Below are 21,744 nucleotides of genomic sequence, written 5' to 3'. Positions count from 1 at the left end.
AGAGACCCCGGAGGAAGAGAGCCACCTGGTTCAAATACACAAACATTCACAGAAGACATGGCTCAACGTCCAGTTCTTCTTGGCCTCATCCCACCCTGAAGGACAATAAGTCCTGTTTGCATCAGAGGAGCAAGTATTTCAGAATTGCCAAAGCCTAGTGCTGAAAGGCAGGCTAGAATAATGGTTAAAGAGCCTGGGCTCGCCACCCAGCTCTGCCACTTCCTGGCTGTGCTTTTGCACCACTCTGGGTCTCAGTTTTCCCCATCTGGAAAATGAGGAAAATATTCATGCCTATCTCAAGGGGTTGCTGTCATGTTTAAGTGAACTAATAGATGTAAAATATGTAAAAGTCAGCACTCCCTGTTAGCTTTTGTTGTTATTGTCTAGAGACAGAGAATTATAAACCTAGGAATCCTGCTTAGCTTCTAATTCCTAATAGCAGTGTTCAAAAAATAAGGGATCTAATTACTATTACAACATATCTTATTGACCCACTTTACACTTAATGGAAACTAAGCCTCCTTGTTCATGCTTTCATATTCCAAACAGTTCTCTTCCACAAAGTCACATCCTTAATTCCACCCAACTGCGATGGGTGCAGCCCAAGCTAGTCAATTCCACTGACCCTCTGGCAGAGGCAGAGGACAGAAGAGTATGGTTTACGGGAGACCCCTCAGTTAGCTGCTAGACCCAGAGTCTAATCCTGGCCCTGACATGTTAGTTGATCTCTCTAGTCTTCAATATCCTTATCGACTAAATGTGAGTTTAGTATCTACTCATCTCATAGAGCTCTCCTGGGGATTAAATGAACGAGTGCATGTAAAACATCTAACACAGCTCTTGGGACTGTGAAAGCAAATGGTAGACATTAGCTCTTACTGTTAGCCATCAAGTCTCAGAGTCATTATTTTTTTAGGCAAAGCAGAATGGTGTAGAAATAAAATCTACTACTCAAAGATAATTTTCTGCTGATTGTGCTATGCTAATTCAATTTTCCAGAGGGATATGAAATTTTCACTTAGGCCACGAAGTCATCATGGCTTGAGAAAGTAGCATGCTGATGAGTTAATGAGTTTTAATGAGTGGACTGTAGCTGTGTAACTTAATCCTCAGGCCGCAATAAAAACTATTTTTTCAAAAGATCAATCTTCCCTTTGATAATTGTATAAAAACCACCCTGCTACAGAGGGAAGCATCATAGAATCGTGGAATATGGGAAACATAAGATGCCTTTGAAAAGCCCTGGTCCGATCCACTCTGTCTGGCTCTTGAGCTCCCTTCCTTCTTGATACGCCCTCTGAGCTGCCCCCTCTACAATCGGGATGGGAAGAATAATTATCTGGCTGAAAAACATGAACTTGGATTACTTCTGTCCTAACAGGCTTAATGGTAGAAGAGAATAGATAGGCTCTCAATACCTGCCCGCGTCGGAAAACTCATTTTATCCGGGTTTGCAAATGAAACGCAAAGTTTACCTTCTTTCCTCTCAAATTGGCTGAGTGTCTCCCTCTCCTGCCAAAATTAGCAGGAGAGCTGCTGGCCCCCACTGAGGTTCACTCACACCCCAGCCCGCTGCGGGGGACGTTTCATAACACCTACCTCATAGGACCTCAAGCCAGAAGCAAGACCCCAGAGACCGTCTTTCCTCGAGGAGAACATTCTCACATCCACACGTGTTTTTTAATGGGAGGAAAGCCCATTAGCACATTATAGACACTGAAAATTGGAAGTGCCAATTTTTTTTAAAAATGAGGGAGAAAAATAAATCCAGAGTATTAAGTTGCCTTTGGAACACTTTCCGCTGGCCCCCAGGCTGAAAGGAACGAGGTCATCTGGTCCGTCCCCCCCCACCCCCCCACCCCCCACCCCCACCCCCGCCCCCCGCCTCTGGCCAGAACAACACTAGGACTTCAAACTCCTGCCTGACAGATCAGGCAGTGGTTACTAAAGGAAGAAAACAGCATTCCCTCTTCTGACCGACCTGTTCTAGTAGTAAGCCCCATTTCTAGCTGGAAAGCCCTTCCTTACTGTCATTAGCCATGAGTCTTCCTTAAATTCCTAAATGCAGCCATTCCCCTGCTCGATGGCAGAGCTAAGAGAACAAATACAGTTCATGAGCCCTAGGAGTTTCGTCTCCACCAAACAGCACCGCCGCCCCCCACTGGTGCGTAGATGGACTCCACACAAGCGAGCTGGTGAAGTCGACCCCCGTGAGGGACCAGCTCCAGGATGATAATGATTTGCGCTGTGCATCAAAGTGTCTGTCGTTCAAACAAGATGGAAATCGTTCACCATCTTCCGCTCATTCTGGGGAGTTTGCCCAGAACAAGGAAGCATGCTCTCCCGTCATTTCGCCTCAGTTCCCTTGATTTTGTCCTCTGGTGCTGGCCAGTGGCAGCTATTCCACATAAAAGAAAGCCATTTTTGCCTTTGGCCTTTCTCCCTGATAGCACCTGTCAGCCATGTCTATTTGTTAGTGTAGTTTCTTCTTAATTCTCTATCATGGGAAAAGCTGAATACAAATCTCGTTCTTTTCCAAAGCGGACTCACAGATACAGAGAACAAACCAGTGGCTACCAGTGGGGAGAGGGAAGGAGGGAGGAGCAATATAGGAATAGGGGATTAAGAGGTACAAACAATTAGGTATAAAATAAGCTACAAAGATACATTGTACAATGTGGGGAATATAGCCAGTATTTTATAATAACTATTAATGGCATATAACCTTTAAAAATCATGAACCACTATATAAGTACACCAGTAACTTATATAATATTGTACATCAGCTATCCTTCAATTAAAAAAAAAAAAGAAATCTAGTTCTTTTTTAACTGAGCATAAAGAGTTGCCGTTCCTGACATGGCTCTTATTTGTGACAGTGAGCAGAGTCTTTCTCATTTCTCTTTGGGGAGAAAAATTCATAGGTGAATTCCTCAATGCCTGTGCTCCAAACAAGACAGCAGAGAATGCTACATGCCTCAGCTGTTCTTGTAAAGTGAGAGTGGACCACCCGGCAGTAATCTCGCTCCCAGGGTCGTCTGGATACCTGAGAAAGCCTGTAAAGCTCTCAGATGGAGACTAGTGGGAGAAAGCTACCAAAGTTAAGCACAAGGCTAGGCTCTCCCAGGGCTTCGCTCGTGGTGTTCACATGTACTCAAGCATGTCGTAAGGTGGTTCTGTCTTTCTCACCACAAACCAACGGTTCCAAATGCAAATCAGGAAAGCAGAGGGTTTGGGGCAGTGTTTCTTAAGAGTCTTTTGAAAAGACATGACCCTTAACGTCCCCATCAGTTAAAGGGGAGATCAGGGACAAGGACATTTTGATGGCAGGCAGATAAGAGGAGAGATGGTCCAGGACCTGCCTCTCCCTATCACAGCAGAAACAGTGGCAGCTTCATCTTGAATTATTAGTAATAAGACCCTGAAAATGAACCTTGTCCTGCCCTCCTAGGCCACTGGAGATGGTAGACACAGAAGAAAGTGGCCTGGCCATGCTGCATGGGGAGGCCGAAGGTTAAAGGACATTATGCATTTGATGAACACTGCACACGTGACCTCCATACAATAAAAATATAGATCCTATCTGTTTTCATTCCATTTTCTTTTGAATCATAAAATTTTAAATCTACAATATAGAGTAACAACAGCAGGAACTTCCATAAATCAAGTGATATCACCAATTCTTCAACATCAAAAGAGGGGTTCTCACTCTTACTGGCGTACACCCCTCTTCTATACCGGGCCTTCTATACTGCTCTTCTATACTGGGCCTGCCTTCATGGAATTCACACTTGGTCACTTGCTGACTTATTTTAGCCTTGAGGAAAGTGAAGTTGTAAATTTTTACCCTTATCCTAGTAACTCCGAGGAAATGCAAAGGGCAAGTGGCTTACAAAGAGTCAGGCAGCAGACCTGGGAGAGAGCCAGGGTCCAGCCCTGTGCTTGGCCGAAGAATTGCCATATCGTCTGGCAGACTTCTTTGGGGTGGGGATGGGCCCTAAGTCACCCAAATGACTGTCTCCATCCCAGGCTCAGCCCTGCCCCTATAGTAATGCCCTAGACTGGGAAACTAACTTGGGTCTCCTAGCCTAAAGTGTGACTGCCTGCACATAGAAGCAGATTTTTTTCTCTCTCTCATCACCTAAAACAAAATGGATCATTAAACAAAAGCAGCCCCGGGAAGATCATTAAGTCAAGTTCTGACCCCTCAGCTGTCTCCCACGCTACCGCAATCGGCTGCCCTTCTAATGACGGGAACGGCAGTGCAGGCTGCGCACAGGTGCCGCGGTGCTGGTGGACGGCATCCACTTACATGAGGCAACCTCAGCCAGGAGAGCCGCCCCGAGAAACGAGGTGGAGGAGAACTCCGTGGAACTGGGCTCCTGGAATTAGTGGGTGTGGAGCGCAAGCAGGAGAATGACTTTCTAAAATTCTCCCAGTGCTCATACAGGGAATTCGGTCATCTGATACATGTGCCCTTTGAATGTGTCCCACACACACGTCATATAAGGATGCTTCTCATCACCTATCACTCTTGAAGGCTTAGTTGAGAAATGCACATACCTAATGACATAATCGTCTCTGGCTTTCAGATGAATCAGGTGAGCAATGTCTGTCCTTGGCCTTCATGTCCCACCAGTGCCCGACCAGATGTGCCTCCGGAAAGCCTGGGGACCCGACCCCCACAGACTGCTCTGGACACTTGCTGGCCTTCTTTCCAGGGGTCTATGTTCCTGTCGGGCACAATGTCGAGGTGGGTCAACACACACACCAAACCCAAGGCGGAAGGGCCGAGGCAGGCAGCAAGTACCCTGCTCACTCTGCTGGACGGTGAGGCAGCCCCAAGACTGCAAGTGGGGTGACCAAGCCAGAGTGAGATGGAGACGGGGGACACAGGGGGACAAGTTCTGGCCTCACTCCTGAAAGGCCAAAATCAGAAGAAGCATGTAGACTCTACTTTATCCACCTTGATGACATCCTTGAAAGCTGATCCTGAGAACTTCAGATAGCTTTCCTTAAATTTCTCGAGTCACCTGGAGATGTGATTACAAGGAAGAGAGAAGCAAAAATCTAGGCTTTGTATAAGGATGACTTTTTTTTTCACTTCTGTCTTGTGTCTTAAAATGAAACCTCTCCTTCTTATTCAAGCAGTTTCAAGGTGTGGTGAGGACTGAGTTAAGATCCAGAAGCCCGACTCCCAGTTCAAGCAGCTCTGGTTTATTCACTCATTGTGAACAGTCAGCAGCTTAATTTTGTTCAATTCTTAATTCAGAGTTTCCGAAGCTGGATTCCATACAGCAGCAGCATTCCTTAACATGTTAACAGATGGCTCTAGAAATAGCACTGTCATGGTTAAACAGGTTTACAAAATGCTAGATTGAACAAAGTCAAGCAGTTCTCTTTACTTCCAGGTATTAACTATGATATTAAACATCTCCTATATTCTAGGAGCTGAACTTAATAGAATTTAAGTTCTGCTGTGTTTAGTCCTTACAAAACCTTCATAGATGGACACTGTTATTATCCTATAAGAGACACTCTGACTAACATCCTAAACAGAAACGAGAGATCTTTGTCGGTGGATGGGGTCAAAACTGCAGAAAATGTTGGGTGGGCAAGTTCTTAAGTAGGGGTCCAAACCAGGCTCACCTAGTTATGACATCTATCCAACTGGCACATATGTTCAGCCAGCTAAGGTTGTAAAACAGTTTTGTGCTCTGGTTTCTTCTTCTAACCGGCTAATAGTTGAGGAGTTCTACAAGTTGAGCACATAGGCTAGAAAGACCAGCGAGGGTCTATAAAAGAGAAGACTAACAATGTACTGGAAGATGAGGGAGGGACAGAACCCGCACCTAGAGGCAGAATGAGAGGGCGGAAGATGGGAGAAGAGGAGAGGAGAGGGGACATGAGGCAACACACTGACCGTTAAGCAGGTATTTAAACCAGCAGCTCAGATCAAGTGAATCAGGACTTCTGACCCATCTGTGAATAAAAAGGCCTATTAATCCTATTAATCCCACTTCTGGGTATGTATCTGAAGGAACGGAAGTCAGTGTCTGGAAGAGATACTGCACTCTGTTCATGGCATCATTTTTCACAATAGCCAAGCTATGGAAACAACTGTGTCCACTGGCAGATGAACGATTAAAGAAAATGTGTGAGAGAGAGACACACATAGAATTTAGTCATAAAAAAATATGGAAATCCTGCCATTTGTGACAATCTGGAGGGCGTTATGCTAAGTAAAATAAGCCATACAGAGAAAGACAATGCTATATGATCTCACCTGTGTGGAATCTAAAAAAGTCAGATTCATAGAGAGTTGAACGGTGGTTGCCAGAGGCTGGAGAGTGGGAGAAATGGGGAGATGTTGGTAAAAGGGTAAAAACTTTCAGTTATAAGATGAATAAGTTCTGGGGCTCTGATGTACAGCATGGTGACTACTGTTAACAATACTGTATTGTATACATGTAATTTACTAAGAGAGTAAATCTTAAAATGCTCTCACCACCAGAAAATAAAAATAGAAAAGGTAACTATACGAGGTCATGGTGTGTTAACTAAGCGTATTGTGGTAATCACTTCACAATGTACACACATAGCAAATCACTATGTCCTACACCTTCAGTTTATGTGAATTCATTTGTCAATTATAGCTCATTAAAGATGTGGGGGGAGGAGGGTGGTTGCTTATGGGGGTAGAAACTGATTGGAAAGGGACATGAGGAAACTGCATGTGGTCCTGCAAATCTCCTATATCTTAACAGGAGTAGTAGTTGCATGGACATACACGTTTATCGGAGGTGATCAAATAGCACAATCAAGAGCTATGGATTTCATTGTGCATAAATTTTATTAAATAAAATAATAAACTTATCTTTGAGATACATATTAAAATGCTTAAGATGAAACGAGGATGCCTTAGATTTGCTTCAGAATTACTGGCGCCGAGGGGTAAGGGTGGGAAAAAAGTTAGAGATGAAATTAGACTGACTTGGTTAATTATTGAAGCTGAGTGGTGACAGCACAGAGTTTCACATACTGTGCTCTCCATTTTTGTATGTATTTAAAATTTCCCATAATAAACATTTTCTTAATTCCCTAAATGAATATCCCAAGTCCGGAAAATTGTGGAAAACTTTCCACAGTAGCTTCTATAAGAACATATGAAAATACATAATCATAAGGTCAACATTCATGTTTTGTCCAGTCCAGTTCTGTTTTCTATCACTGAACTAAATTCATTTTTAATTTTTAAATGAATAAGTCTTTAAAGGTATTTGTATATCACCAATATCAACTTTAAAGAATAGGGCCTCACACCAAAAGATCAACAAGCTCTGAATCCCATTTGGGATCCAGCATAATGAACTGATCTAAATCATTCTGGAACCCATGTTAAGACAGCCTTTGGAAAATATGCAAGTAATGAGTTTCATATGCTTACTAACTACCAGGAAAAATAGTCATTCCTTGTCATTATCCTGAAAGTATCCCTTCAGGTCTACTGCTTGAGAATTCAGTTAAGTCTTCAGATTTCAAGAAATGCCCCATGGTCTTCACAAGGTTGGATGGTGCAACATTTCAAAGAGATGGATCTTTTTAAGTCTATTTCATAAGAAAATTGTTTCACTCCCTTGGGCAATTAAAACATACTCTATTTCTTTTTAAAAACATTTAGGGCTAACATATTCTACTAATGTGAGGAGACTCGTTTCTCTTAAGAAAGTTACCAGAACTATTCAGAGTACTCTAGATGCAGATGTATCATGATTTTGAATCATGGATAGAATGACACTGAGCTTCATAAATATATTGGCCACAATACAAGAGAGACCCTTGGGTACACATCTTAGGGAGCTGCATCATGTTAACCTCACAGGCATTCTTAACAGCCTAAAAGAATTACAGAATCACAAGTTTACAACTCGAAGGGAATTTACGGCTCATATAGTCCAACCAGCATGTTGTGTAAATGAGAAGCTGAAGCCTGTAATTGTTGCCTGATTCACTCAACGTTGCACAGATAGTAAGAACAGAGCTGCGACTGGAACTCAAATCTCCTGGCTCCAAATCAGTGCCTGCATCATCAGTGTTGATTTGTCTATCAAGCAAGGCACCTCCTTAAAGACCAAACTCACACCCAAGGCTAGAGCATCAATATGAGTTCTCTAACACGTATAAGATTTCCAAGATGTTATATGCACATCAAGAGAGAGAAAAGAAGAACGAAGAAGTTTGCCCTAGCAAACACATTTTGAATTACCTGTCAGGAAAGTATAATCAAAGGAGGGGGGAGAAAAGGTGATATTGGATACCAGATTGTTTAAGTTAGCTCCAGGTTCCCTTTAAAACAATGTAAATTGACCAAAAGGCTTAATCTGTTTAAGCCCACTGCTCGTAAAGTCAATTCATCATTATTTAAGGATCTGCTATATCTTTTTTAAGAGCTGAGGCACAGAACTTAAAGGGGAAAAAATCTAATCAGAGGCTCTGTTCTCAAAGAACTAAGACATCAATAATCCTATGTCAAATATCACTGTCTTCTGACGCAAGGACCCTCCCTCACTCCCAGGACATAATGAATGCATTAAGGAGGTTGGCAGTCAGCTCACATTCTTCCTCTCCACCCACATTATTGCATTCGTACTGAACCATTTCAATCTCCCTGTGCATTATCCATTCATTGAACATTGAACATTGAACACTTCATCTCCACGGAACTTCATCAATTCACTCTCATGCACATACCCTAGGCCAAAGCTTCTCAGAACTGTGCACACAGTTCACTGGCAAATCTTGTTCAAATGCAGATTCTGATTCAGCAGGTCTGAGGGATAGAGCACTACACCTCCTCATTTCTACAGTCTCCCAGGTGATGCTGGTGCCACTGGTCCATAGACCACCCTTTGAGTAGCAAAGATCTTATCATCACCCAGAACTGCTCTACTTTCAAAATCCTTGAAAATCTCTTTTTGACTACAGTCTCCTACTTTCTACTTTCTTCTGCATGCAGAATAAGTTCTTTGAACTCGGAGCTCCATCCTCCTTGACTCCCCCTCTAGGCTTGGTCCGCAGAGCTCAGAATGGAGCAGTTCTGAATGAAAGGATGAGGCAGGTAGACACAGTGTTATTCAGGCAGAGGTGCCAATGGGCAATTGGAACTCGGGGTCTGCCACTCAAAGACAGGCTGGAGTTGGAGATAGAAATTTAAGTGTTATCCACATCACGATGAACATCCCACCCAGGCGAGTGGATGTGCTGCCCAGAAAGTGTTTAGAGAAGAAAAAGGGCCAAGGAAAGAATCTGGGAAACACTAATATTTGTGGAGCAAGTGGAAAAGGGGAGTCATGAAAGGAGACCAGGAAAGTCTACAATGTAGGCAGAGAACTTAGACACGGTGGTGTCTTGGCAGCCAAGGGAGGAGCAAATTTCAAAAAAGAGAGACCTTTCCAAACTCCTCCTCTACAAAAATCCCCTCATTCAAGGCAGGTGATTTTGCTCACTACTCCCTAAATGTGTCTACTGCCGCCTTCTACTAAGCTGGGATTCCCTATATTAGCCTCTCTGAGGAGGCTCTTCTGCACCCACCTCTTCTTACCCATCCTTCAAGAGCCACCCGCACAAGTGATGAATTGTCCTCACAAGACACAATGCCTTGCCTGAAGGAGGCGCTCAGTAAGTGTGCATGGCGGGCATACAGGTTCAATGAACAACCGTCTGCAGGCTTAACTGTATGCCTGGTGATACATAGGGTCAAATGACCAACAAAAACGCATGTGCATCTAGAGGGCATATGTGCTGTATCTGAAATCTGTTCTACCCAAGAAATTCTTAGACATAGAGCTACCATAAATATACTGCTGAGTATATTTCAGTCACTGCTGAGTTACGAAAAGAGAAAATGGCCCCAAATTGAAATGAATGTAGTTTGTAGAGCAACGATGGGCAAATTAGAGTGCCGATCTGATGCAGGACTATTTACTAATAAATGAAATCTCTTTAAGACCTTTAGGATAGGGTAAAAACAAAGCTGGCTGACTTCAGTGATTTAGTAATTATCCCACATAGAGATAACGGTAAAGGGAATAATACAGGTCCCCAAATTTAGGCCAATTGTTAAATTGTTCATTATACACACACAAATTCTCTGCTCACCTCCTCCCTATCTGTAAACCACAGTCTGTGGGAGCAAGATTTTTAGAACCAGGACTTCCCTGGTGGCGCAGTGGTTAAGAGTCCGCCTGCCAATGCAGGGGACATGGGTTCGATCCCTGGTCCGGGAAGATCCCACATGCCTCACAGCAACGAAGCCCGTGCGCCACAACTACTGAGCCTGCGCTCTAGAGCCCGTGAACCACAACTACTGAGCCCGTGTGCCACAGCTACTGAAGGCTGTGCGCCTAGAGCCCGTGTTCCGCAACAAGAGAAGCCACCGCGATGAGAAGCCTGCGCAATGAAGAGTAGCCCCCACTCGCCGCAACTAGAGAAAGACTGCGCGCAGCAATGAAGACCCCACGCAGCCAAAAATAAATAAATAAAATTTTTTAAAAAAAGAAGAGAGAGGGACACGGTGGCTGATGCCTCTTGTTTTAAAAAAAGAAAAAAAAAAAGATTTTTAGAACTTTATAAAATGAAGCAAGTTCTCTCCGGGGGGAAATCAGATGATAAAGACTAATCCAAAATAATTTCCTACAGCTTAAGTCACTTTCGAATTTCATAACCAGGACGGGGTTGAGCCCCCAGCAATATATTATTCTAGTTCCTCCCTTTTAACAATTGGCTGGACCCCAGAAAGGATGCCATTTGACACTGCTACTGCACATCGCTCACAGGGCCACGGAGATGCTCTGCTCTCTGCAGCTGGGGCTGTTTTCTTCGGACACTATCAGTCAAAGCGCTTAAGCTTCGAAAACCCCTTTACAATCATTCTTCATAACTTCCAAGAGCAACCTGGTGTGGTTTTCTCCATTTTACAGATTAACGTCTTTGGCACACAAGGTGGCATGCCCCCGGGTCACCGATTGTTTTAATGCCTATCAATTAACATTTACTGAACCACTACCTTGGGCTCCTCCGCCATATCCACTCACACGGACAGAAGCATCAATGGCCAGGCCTTATGAACCCAACTCTGCCCACGGACTTTCAAAACTGTGGTTGCAATCAGCATCAAACACCAAGAGTCCTCTGTTAGTGCAGCGGCCAACGAAGCCGACGGGGCCCATCGGCCTCCCTCCCCTCTTCCAAGCTGGAAGGCTGAACACATGGGCACTCCTTTCTGGTTCCTGTCAAATTATGGGAAATGCAGCCATTTTGTTGCTGCTCGATTAGTAAAATGCAAAGCTTCACGTAAGTTTAGAAAGTACCACGCTGCTCTAGCCACAGGGTGGCCCGACTAGATAAATGTTTCCTGAGCAGAGCTCTCTGGCAGAAAGACTAAAGCCTGGCATTTGAAAGACTCACTCATCTCCTCCACGGAACAGAAAAGTATCACCTTTAGGTTTACTTATGTCGTCTTCCTTTTCCATTTAAATGAAATATCCTGGTAAAGCTAATCTACTGAACCCCCAATATCTTTGTGGAAATGAGTTCCTCACCAAGTGGAGAAAGAAGGATGCTGAGGTCCCCAGAGCACAGAGATGTTGGAAGGGAGGAGAAAGGCAGAAAAAAGAACTCTGAGCTTTCATCCTCTCCAGTTTTGCCCCATGCTTCTTCACTTATGCTAATGGGTATAATTGTTCGAGTTGATGTATGTTCTTTCTGCAAGCTGAACTGGTAATGCATCTCTAGTCCATATTTTAAGTGACCTGACTCTTCTAGAAAGAATGTGCTTCTGCTGTAAAGAGTTTGGCCAAATGCGTGAAACGCCCTTCTACTCCATTCAGTGACGATACAGGAAGAAAAACAAAGGAAAATAGCTTGGCTTTTGGATTGTGAAACTTATTTCCACACTGCATTGCTATTTTAGTCATGTGCATTTGAGTACATTGTCACCATTATTGCAAAATATCTTTCTAACTGAAACTACATCACTGCATATAATGGAAAAAAAAAATGCAGTGATTGTCTTTTGAAAGGTCAAAATGAAGTCTACTGCTTGGAAAAATCATTTCTAAGTGGGGTGCTGTGGATCCTCCTTGAACATTTTCCACTTGCACCAGTTCAACAGCATTTTTGCAATTAATAAATCCACACCTGCCAATATGTAGAAATCACAAGCAAATGGATACCTATTTACAATCAAACAAAAATACTTTAGCCAGGAGATTCCCAAGCTGTTTTACTATTCTAATTTAGCACAACTAAAGCTATTTAAAAGTTACAGAAATAAACAATTTTAAAACATTTTTCCCTTTTATGTCAAGAAAGTGAAATTGATGTATTTTTTTAGATTTCGGTACATCTTTCTTTAAATGTGTTTTGAAAGCCGACTGGTATTTCTTTAGCTAGAAAATAAAAGTGGCTTTTAAAAAGCCATTCCTCTTGCAGTCCTTATTCTGCCTGATTACATCTTCCTAATAAAACTAATCTTATTAATATGTTGGTATGTGAACACATTACTTTTCTCTTGTTAAAAGCCAACTTGTGGTTTGCTTTGATTCTTTCAAATACAATTAGCAAAGCCCTCCAGTGCCGGAAAGGGCCTTTTCATTTGGACAAATTATTCCCTGGCTGACTTTAAAGAAAGGGGGTGAGGGCACAGGGCAGGGTGGTGTTGGGGGTATTCTCCTATTCTGATGCAGCTCTGGCAGACACAAAAGGCTGCCTGTGCACACCCTCACCAGAAGTGGGGCAAATATTGCTTGCGTCCGCTGCATTTTTTTTTTCTCTTTCATTGGTTTTACTGAAGAGCTAACTGAAAATTTTCAGTAAGAGTATCCAGTTCCGGGCTTCCCTGGTGGCGCAGTGGTTGAGAGTCGGCCTGCTGATGCAGGGGGCGCGGGTTCGTGCCCCGGTCCGGGAAGATCCCACATGCCGCGGAGCGGCTGGGCCCGTGAGCCATGGCCGCTGGGCCTGCGCGTCCGGAGCCTGTGCTCCGCAGCGGGAGAGGCCACAGCAGTGAGAGGCCCGCGTACCGCCAAAAAAAAAAGAGTATCCAGTTCCAATTAAATGATATTATATAAGACAATAAGGGGGGAAGTGCCCGGCCAAGATTTCACTGATGAGCTGATAACTTCTCAACTGATAACACCTCCCACACTGCATCTGTGGAAAACCAGTGTCAAAACACAAGCTGGATTAGACAGCTTTACTGCTGGGCCTTCCCCTCACTGAAGGAAATGAGAGTGTTGTTTTTCAACATTTTGGACTTTCCAAAATGTAATGCCTGGCCTATCTAAACAATGATTTATTAAACCTTGTCTCTTTTCAAATACTGTGGCTAGATAAGCTGCAGGCTCCAGGCTCCCATTTCGTTTTTGAGTGTCAGAGGGAAACCTAGGAGGGAGGGATGGCCCAATACACATCCCACCTCCCTAACAATTCTGCTGTGCATCAGACACTGCCGGAAATTTGTTTAATTAGTTAAATTTTCAACTTTTAAATAAGGAGAAAAAACAAGCTATGGGTGGCCTGCTAACCTCAAATGAGCAAATATCCAAGGTTATAAAATCACCTCCTGCTCAGAATACCTGGTTAGAAATAAAAACAGCATTTACCAAATTCTACCCCAAGTCAAGAACAGAGGTCGCATTAAGAAGTATGAAACTGAATTTGAAAGCCAGAGTACCAAGGATGCAGCATTATTTCATTAAAAAAATGGACTCTGCAAATTCTCTATAACTAAAACACCTTTCTTTAACAACAACATCAAAAAGCCATCGCTGAGATTAACTGGAGAAATACTTTTTTAAAAAATGCATCTAAACCAGGCTCTAATTTTGTGTTTGCAAAACGACACTTGCAGCTGGATCCCTGCAAATGCAAATTGGACGCAGAACATTGCAATTACTTAGTTTGTGTACACAAAGATGAGTTTTGCATATACAAAGGGTTTCAGGCTGCAGAACGGTGACCAGTCTGGAGCTGAAGAAAAGTTGGTCCTTTGTATTTTAAAGCTGGAGTAATGAAAACTTCCAAGAGACTTTTATGATATAATGTTATAAGCAGCAGAATACTTTACTGGAATAAAATTCTCCTAAAATGCAGGTGGGTGGGTTGTGATGATTGTTACATTGTGATTTTTCAATAAAGGGTAAGTAAATTCCATATCCAGATATTGACAATGAAATAACAACATCTAAATTAAGACTAAAGTTAGAAAAACACTTTCAACATATAATAACAGAAACCTGGGAACGGGAAAGCCCCTTGAGGTAGTGGCCCCAATCTCTGGTTTTACAACAGAGGAAGCCCTAAGAAGTAAAGTGACCCAGCCAATGGCCTTCTCAGCCCAAGTCCAGGGTCAGGAGCGCTGCCTTCTCTCCTACAGCTCCTTTCCCAGCTGGATTGCCTTTGGTTCTAGAATAATGCTGTCTGCAACATTGGAGATTACTAGGGAACAGATCCTCTTCAGAGGAGATGGTCTCTACTACCCAAGGTTGCACTGGAAGGTGACTGAGTCCCATGTTGGAGCCCTCTATACAAGTTTATGTCTTCCAATGTTTTCACTTTTTTCTGAAGTATTTTGTTGTACAATAAGAGAGTCCTAAGAGATTCTAGAAAGGGTGCAAAATTGCTACCACTGCATTGTGATAAATTACAAATAACCCAACAGGACACAAACAGGTCCCATTATTTTTATGTAAATATTCCATTTTTTAATCTTAAAACTTAGCTTTTTAAAAAATCCACGTTAAAACCTAAACTTCTACTTACACTGGCAACAGGATTCCTAGATGATATTCCTATATGTGTTCCTTTTTCAAATGACACTGGCATAAGAGCTGTATTAGAAGAAACAGTTTAGCCCTGGACATAGAGTAAAATAAAGTCTTCATACACTAGTACGACAAACCTGTAAAAGAACAAGCCTTTTCTTAGTGAGTATATATTATTGTTAATGTGTGTTGCTTCTGTACAACTGCTTTTGAAGAATCACAGAGGGCAGGCATATCTGTGAGGGTAAGAAAGAAAGCACTGAGCTAATAAATCAAGATTAAGTAGCCACTAGAAGAGAAGCTGTAACCAAGTGGGAATTTCTAAAGGAGCAAGAGCATTCTGGACTAAAAGAAATACACTGACCCCCTCTCTCAAACACACACTCTGTCTCTCTTTTCCTCTTCCTTCTTTGCTTTGAATATAACTAGATTACCACAACCACCACCACCTGCAAAAAATAAAGATGGCACCACCATCACTGCATATTTGCCTGGTACTGAGAGACTCAGTAAGTCACAACCATTGAAACATACATTCCCTGCAAAATCCCCACTAAAATGACAATGAAATTTTTAAGATGTAAATTTACAAGTTGAAAGAGTACAGGAAGGAAATAGTAGATGAGGAAAGTCAAAAAAATTTTGGAAGTTGGAAAGGGGTAAGTGACTCAATAGACCTGAGAAACCTAAACCCAAGTGTGCATGGGAGCGTGACAGGGAATTCCAACAAGCAAAGAACTCCAGTCCAGAGGCTCTAACCTGGAGACACTAGTTACCTCTGGAGGTAGGGATGCAGTGGGGTTGGAAATACTGGGATTAGTTGAAAATCTGTACAAGAAGCACTTAAATGTCAGATCCCCCACCCCCAAGCCTTAAACAGAGAAGAAACTGTCCCTTCCTATCCAGGCAGAAGACAGGAGATTTATTGTCTGAATATGTTGACACAAAGATCCGACTGGGAGGGTACAAGGCACAGCTGGAGATTGGGTGAAGCATAATACTGAAAATTGAGGTGTAGGTGAAAAGTCCTCAATCCTAAAGGTGAGAATCCCCCCTTCCTAGGCTCCCAGAATGTAGGGCAGGCTTATGACTCTCAAGAAGTTATTTGGAGGAGAATTATTTATTGAAACTGACCAGCCTAAGAGAAACAACCCTCACATAATCATATTTGGGATAACCCTTTGAAAAAGCCAACTTGACATGTTATTTCCCTACAATAAAGTCCACCACTAGACAAGTTCCCATGCACGCAGAACTTAGATAAGGATTACCAACAGTTTAAGAAAAGCTTATAATATGAAAGAGAAAGAATTCAAAATGAATATTTTTAGAAAGGAATTTGAAAGAAATAGGCAAGCAGGAAGTAAAAGAAAACGTTTTAAAAATCTCAACAAAGATGAAATATCTGCAATTATATGAAGCACCTGTATTATATGTGCCCTTAGAAAGAAAACATTATGACAGCCCACCAATTATAAAATGAATCTCAACTTTAGATAAGTTAAAATGTGAACGAAGTACATTCTAGAACTGATGGAAGAGTACACTCAGGAAAAGAAGCTATTGCATCCAGGAAACAAGGTCAGTGTGTTATTTTTTAAAAAGAGAACAAAAAAGAGGTCTTGTAAATTAAAAATATGATATCAAAAATTAAAAATTCAATAGACAGGTTGGAAGATAAAGTTGTGGCAATCACAGAAAATAAAAGAAGTTGGAAGAGTTGAAAAAATGGGGGAACCCAAGGAGAAACACTTCGAGACACATATTAATCAAACTAAGAAAAATTAAATTCAAAGAAAAAATATTAAAAGCAGCAAGGGAAAAGCAAAAAGTAACATACAAGGGAATCCCCATAAGGTTTTCAGCTGATTTTTCAGCAGAAACTCTGCAGGCCAGGAGGGAGTGGCAGGATATATTCAAAGTAATGAAAGGGGGAAACCTACAACCAAGATTACTCTACCCAGCAAGGATCTCATTCAGATTCAATGGAGAAATCAAAAGCTTTACAGACAAGCAAAAGCTAAGAGAATTCAGCGTCACCAAATCAGCTTTACGACAAATGCTAAAGGAACTTCTCTAGGCGGGAAACACAAGAGAAGAAAAAGACCTACAAAAACAAACCCAAAACAATAAAGAAAATGGTAATAGGAACATACATATCGATAATTACCTTAAACGTAAACAGATTATATGCTCCAACCAAAAGACACAGACTGGCCAAACGGATACAAAAACAAGACCTATATATATGCTGCCTGCAAGAGACCCACTTCAGACCTAGGGACACATACAGGCAAAGTGAGGGGATGGAAAAAGATATTCCATGCAAATGGAAATCAAAAGAAAGCTGGAGTAGCAATACTCATATCAGATAAACTAGACTTTAAAATAAAGACTGTCACAGAGACAGGGAAGGACACTACATAATGATCAAGGGATCCATCCAAGAAGACATAACAATTATAAATATTTATGAACGCAACATAGGAGCACCTCAATACATAAGGCAAATGCTAACAGCCATGAAAGAAGAAATTGACAGTAACACAATAATAGTGGGGGATTTTAACACCTCACTTACACCAATGGACAGATCATCCAGACAGAAAATAAATAAGGAAACACAAGCATTAAATGACACATTAGACCAGATAGAGTTAATTGATATTTATAGGACATTCCATCCCAAAGCAGCAGATTACACTTTCTTCTCAAGTGCACACAGAACATTCTCCAGAATAGATCATATCTTGGGTCACAAATGAAGTTTCAGTAAATTTATCCTCCTGTCTCAGCAGGAGAAAATTGAAATCATATCAAGCATCTTTTCTGACCACAACACTGTGAGATTAGAAATCAATTACAGGAAAAAAAAAAACATAAACACATGGAGGCTAAACAATATGCTACTAAATAGCCAAGAGATCACTGAAGAAATCAAAGACGAAATCAAAAATTATATACAAACAAATGACAACGAAAACACGATGACCCAAAACCTATGGGGTGCAGCAAAAGCAGTCCTAAGAGGGAAGATTAGAGCAATTCAATCCTACCTCAAGAAACAAGAAAAATCGCAAATAAACAACCTAACCTTACACCTAAAGCAATTAGAGAAAAAGAACAAACAAAACCCAAAGTTAGCAGAAGGAAACAAATCATCAAAATCAGAGCAGAAAATAATGAAATAGAAACAAAGAAAACAATAGCAAAAATCAATGAAACTAAAAGCTGGTTCTTTTTATTCTTCAATTTGTTAATATGGTGTATCACATTGATTGATTTGCATATACTGAAGAATCCTTGCACCCCTGTCCTTCAAAACTAAGGTGAAATTCAACAAAGAAGGAGATTTGATATCCAAGAAAAAGAGGATCCAGTACAGGAGAGAACTAAAGATTGATACTGAAGAAAGCAATTACTCTAAACTAGAGCAGGAAGACAAAGGGGGGGAAAAAAGAAACATCATTATCCAAAATTTTTGGCTGAGGGAATAAGAATGAAATAGTGAGAATTACATGGAAGCAAGTAAAAAACCAAGGAAATTACTAACTGCAGAAAAAACAAAAAGCTAGGCAGGAAAAGAAATGTAATCATAGAGCACTACATGATTCAGTTGTAAATACATATACATATATATGCATGTCATAATAATAAAAGCTCTATTTTTTTAGCTTCAAATTTTATTTTGTGACTATACCTTTAACTAAAAATTATGTCACAAATTATTGGGAGGATGGGAGGAAAAAGAAGTATTGGTAGAGGAAGAGTGTATAAAGGAGCTAAATCTTTTTCCATTTTACAAAATCACAAAATAATATGAAAATTTTTAATATTCAAAACATCAATATAGATAAGCTATTTTAGAAATATAAAGGGAAACAGCAGAGGCCAATAAAAACGTTAAGGATTATGGCCTCCAAAGAATGGGAGTCAGGAGTGGAGAAGAGCAGAATGGGAGACTTGTGTTTGTCGTAACTCTCAGAGTATTATGAATTCATTTTTAATTCAGTGTGGGTCTTCTTTCATTGTATTCAATCTAGAAAATCATGTATCGTTTTGATTTAAACAACTACAACATCAAGGAAAGAGGGTGAGCTTCACCCAAGGGCAGAGCCAACTGTTAAAGGGCCAGCCAGTGAATGGGTCTCAGAAGTGCCAAACACAATAGGAGAATGGGGCAAAGCCAAGAGTGGGATTTACAGGACTGAGAAGTCAGAGCAGCTGCCAGAGGGGAAAAGAGGTCTCCAACATTGGCTCAGTCTAAACTGAGAAATAGTAGCTGGGACAAAGTTAAGTCTACCTCTTAAAGACCTCATGTGAAAACACTGGTAGTTGTAAAGACTGGACTGACTCCCTAGTTCAGAATGAAGGAATAAATAAATGAATTAGTATCTCTTTCATCTCAGAAATAAAACTAATGGTTTTAGAACATAAGATTAAAAAATATTAGCGCATTCAGGTGTCTCTTCATTTTCTTCCAGGGGAGTGATTTTTCAATGCAGCCCTGCTTGCACAATGTTGTACCCTATCCGTAGGAATAAATAGGGCTTGGGACAGTAACTGGTCAAATGGTATGCTGACTAACTCTGGTCTAGTTCAATGAGTCTTACCTTTTTGTGACACTGGCTCCATTAAAAATCAGATGAAGGGTGCTGGCCCCTCTCTCCAGAAATATACACATGTGCCCTTACGTACAAAATTTTGCACAGAATTGTAAAGAGTTAATGCACCCTAACTCAGGAAACCCTCATCCACTTAAAGAGGTCATGGAAAGTTGGATGAATTTGGAGGGAGCCTCCTACTACAGAACTAAGTGAACCCACTCCACCGTGTTTGATTTCATTTCTCTAGAAACATGGATATTTTCACACATGTGCCACATTTGGTCTACTGCAAGATAAACTGTCCAGACTTGCGTGAATGCCATCAGTGTGTCAGAGCGCTGACACCGAAGTGAATGATGTTTCCAATCTGTGCTGGCACAGGAATGCAGCTCTTGTAGCCTCCCAGAGCTCATGGCCATGGATATTTATATACTTGCTCAAGTATTTTTAGGTGATGAAGATCCCACCCAAGATGGGACCATTACATGGTCCAGGATCAAGTTCACAGCCATGGTCCCTGGGGTGCTCAATAAACAGCATCTGCTGATTTAGGAAATGGTGGTTTACACTTCAGAAGAAAACAGGCAAAGTAGAGCGCTGCAGATGGAGAGGAGACGGAGTCCTAGCTGGACTCTGTCAAGTATGTGAAAGAGTAAAGAGAAACTGATATGTTAAAAGTGTGTGTTTGGGCAGGCAGGGGGCAGGAAAAGGAAGGAAGCGCTCCTGCCTGTGCCGCCTGCCGGGCTCGCTTGTAGGGCCTGAGACACTTAATCTTCGGGTCATGGGTTTGCCCCCATATTGGGCACATTGTTGTTAAAAAGGTCAGACTGATGTAGTGGATAAAGAAAGCCACTGACCAGGAGTCAGGGGATGCAACTAATCTTGGCTTGGCCACCACACAGCGCATTCTAAAACCAAATACCAGTGCTCTAGAATTGGAACAATTTGGTGGCAGAGGCCAAACAGCTCCATCCAGGCACCCTGGAGTGAGAGCCACTGCACATGTGGGCGACCCAATATAAACCACCAGAGAGCGTCCAGTAATGACTCCGGGAACCCGGCAAGTAACATGACTAAAAAGAAGCTGGAGGGCCTCCCTGGTGGCGCAGTGGTTGAGAGTCCGCCTGCCGATGCAGGGGACACGGGTTCGTGCCCCGGTCCGGGAGGATCCTGCATGCCGTGGAGCGGCTGGGCCCGTGAGCCATGGCCGCTGAGCCTGCGCGTCCGGAGCCTGTGCTCCGCAACGGGAGAGGCCACAGCAGTGAGAGGCTTGCGTACCGCAAAAAAAAAAAAGAAGCTGGAGAATCTGGGCATCGCTCTAGAGATCGATGGGCTGGAGAAGAAGCTGTCACGTCGGAGGGACCTGGAGGCTGTGAACTCCAGGCTCTATGGGGCGGAGCTGGGCTCAGAGGCCAGGAGGTCTCTGGAGAAGGAGAAAAGCAGCCTGATGAACAAAGCCTCCGACTATGAGAAGGAGCTGCAGCTGCTTCGGCAGGAGAACCGGAAGAACATGCTGCTGTCGGTGGCCATCTTCCTCCTTCGGACACTCATCGACGGCTACTGGACCCTGTGAGCCTGAGATTTCTCCAGTCAGACAGGCTTCCCCTCAGCGCCGTGGTCACGGCCAAGCAGGCCCGTCAAGCCTCAAGAGGGCCAAGGTACAAGGGCCATTTCTGCCTTACCCAGACATCGCAGCAGGGCTTCCTGTCGGCCCAGCCCCTCTCGCCTCCCATTGCTGCTGTGGGGCTTGAGTCTCCAGAAGGACTTCGTGCTGGCTTAGCCCAAGGGAAAGGCAGTAAAGACCACCCTGGCTGCAAGACAAAACCCCACCAGAGGAGGCTAGACAGACACTTGGCAAGCACTTGTCTGAGCCACGCTGGGAGTCCCACTGATATGTGACGGCCTCTCCAGTGGGGCTTTACTTCTAACTTCAGATTTCTGATGCCGCCCACTAGAAGGTCTTCAGAATCCTCACTGTAAAAAGCCATTACTACCCCCCAGTACCATCTCCCACAGCATAAGTGGATCTGAACTCCTGGCTTTGTGTACCTGATAAGGTCCAAGCACAGGACTGTCACCACCCAGCATTGTTGTACTGACTGCAATATAGTGGTTACACTTGGAAAAGCCACCTCACCTCCCTGGGCCTCAGTTTTCACCACTGTACAGGAAGGGGCTTGGATTTGATGTCTTCTGGTCCAGCAATAACCCCAAATAATAAGCATAATAATAATAGCTTACATTTATCGGCTGCGTCCTACGTGCCAAGCATACAGTAAGGGGGATGCAAGAGTGAACAGAAACAGACATGGTTG

The 21,744-nt window shown here is 42.6% G+C and overlaps 1 protein-coding gene and 1 pseudogene across 1 annotated transcript in view; one reads left to right on the top strand and one right to left on the bottom strand.

The window, feature by feature from the left end:
• Nucleotides 1-21,744, bottom strand: part of NPR3 (natriuretic peptide receptor 3) — a 69,229-nt gene that overhangs the window by 17,879 nt on the left and 29,606 nt on the right. The gene's annotated exons all lie outside the window — the stretch shown is intronic.
• On the top strand, nucleotides 20,458-21,021 carry LOC111187785 (coiled-coil domain-containing protein 167 pseudogene; annotated as a pseudogene).

Source organism: Delphinapterus leucas, chromosome 3 (assembly GCF_059928025.1).
Source record: "Delphinapterus leucas isolate spDelLeu-1000000601 "Yukka" chromosome 3, BTC_Dleu_Yukka2, whole genome shotgun sequence".
Classification (NCBI taxonomy): Eukaryota; Metazoa; Chordata; class Mammalia; order Artiodactyla; family Monodontidae; genus Delphinapterus; species Delphinapterus leucas.
The sequence above is the reverse complement of the archived record's forward strand: the minus strand, read 5'-3'. Positions and strand labels throughout refer to the sequence as shown.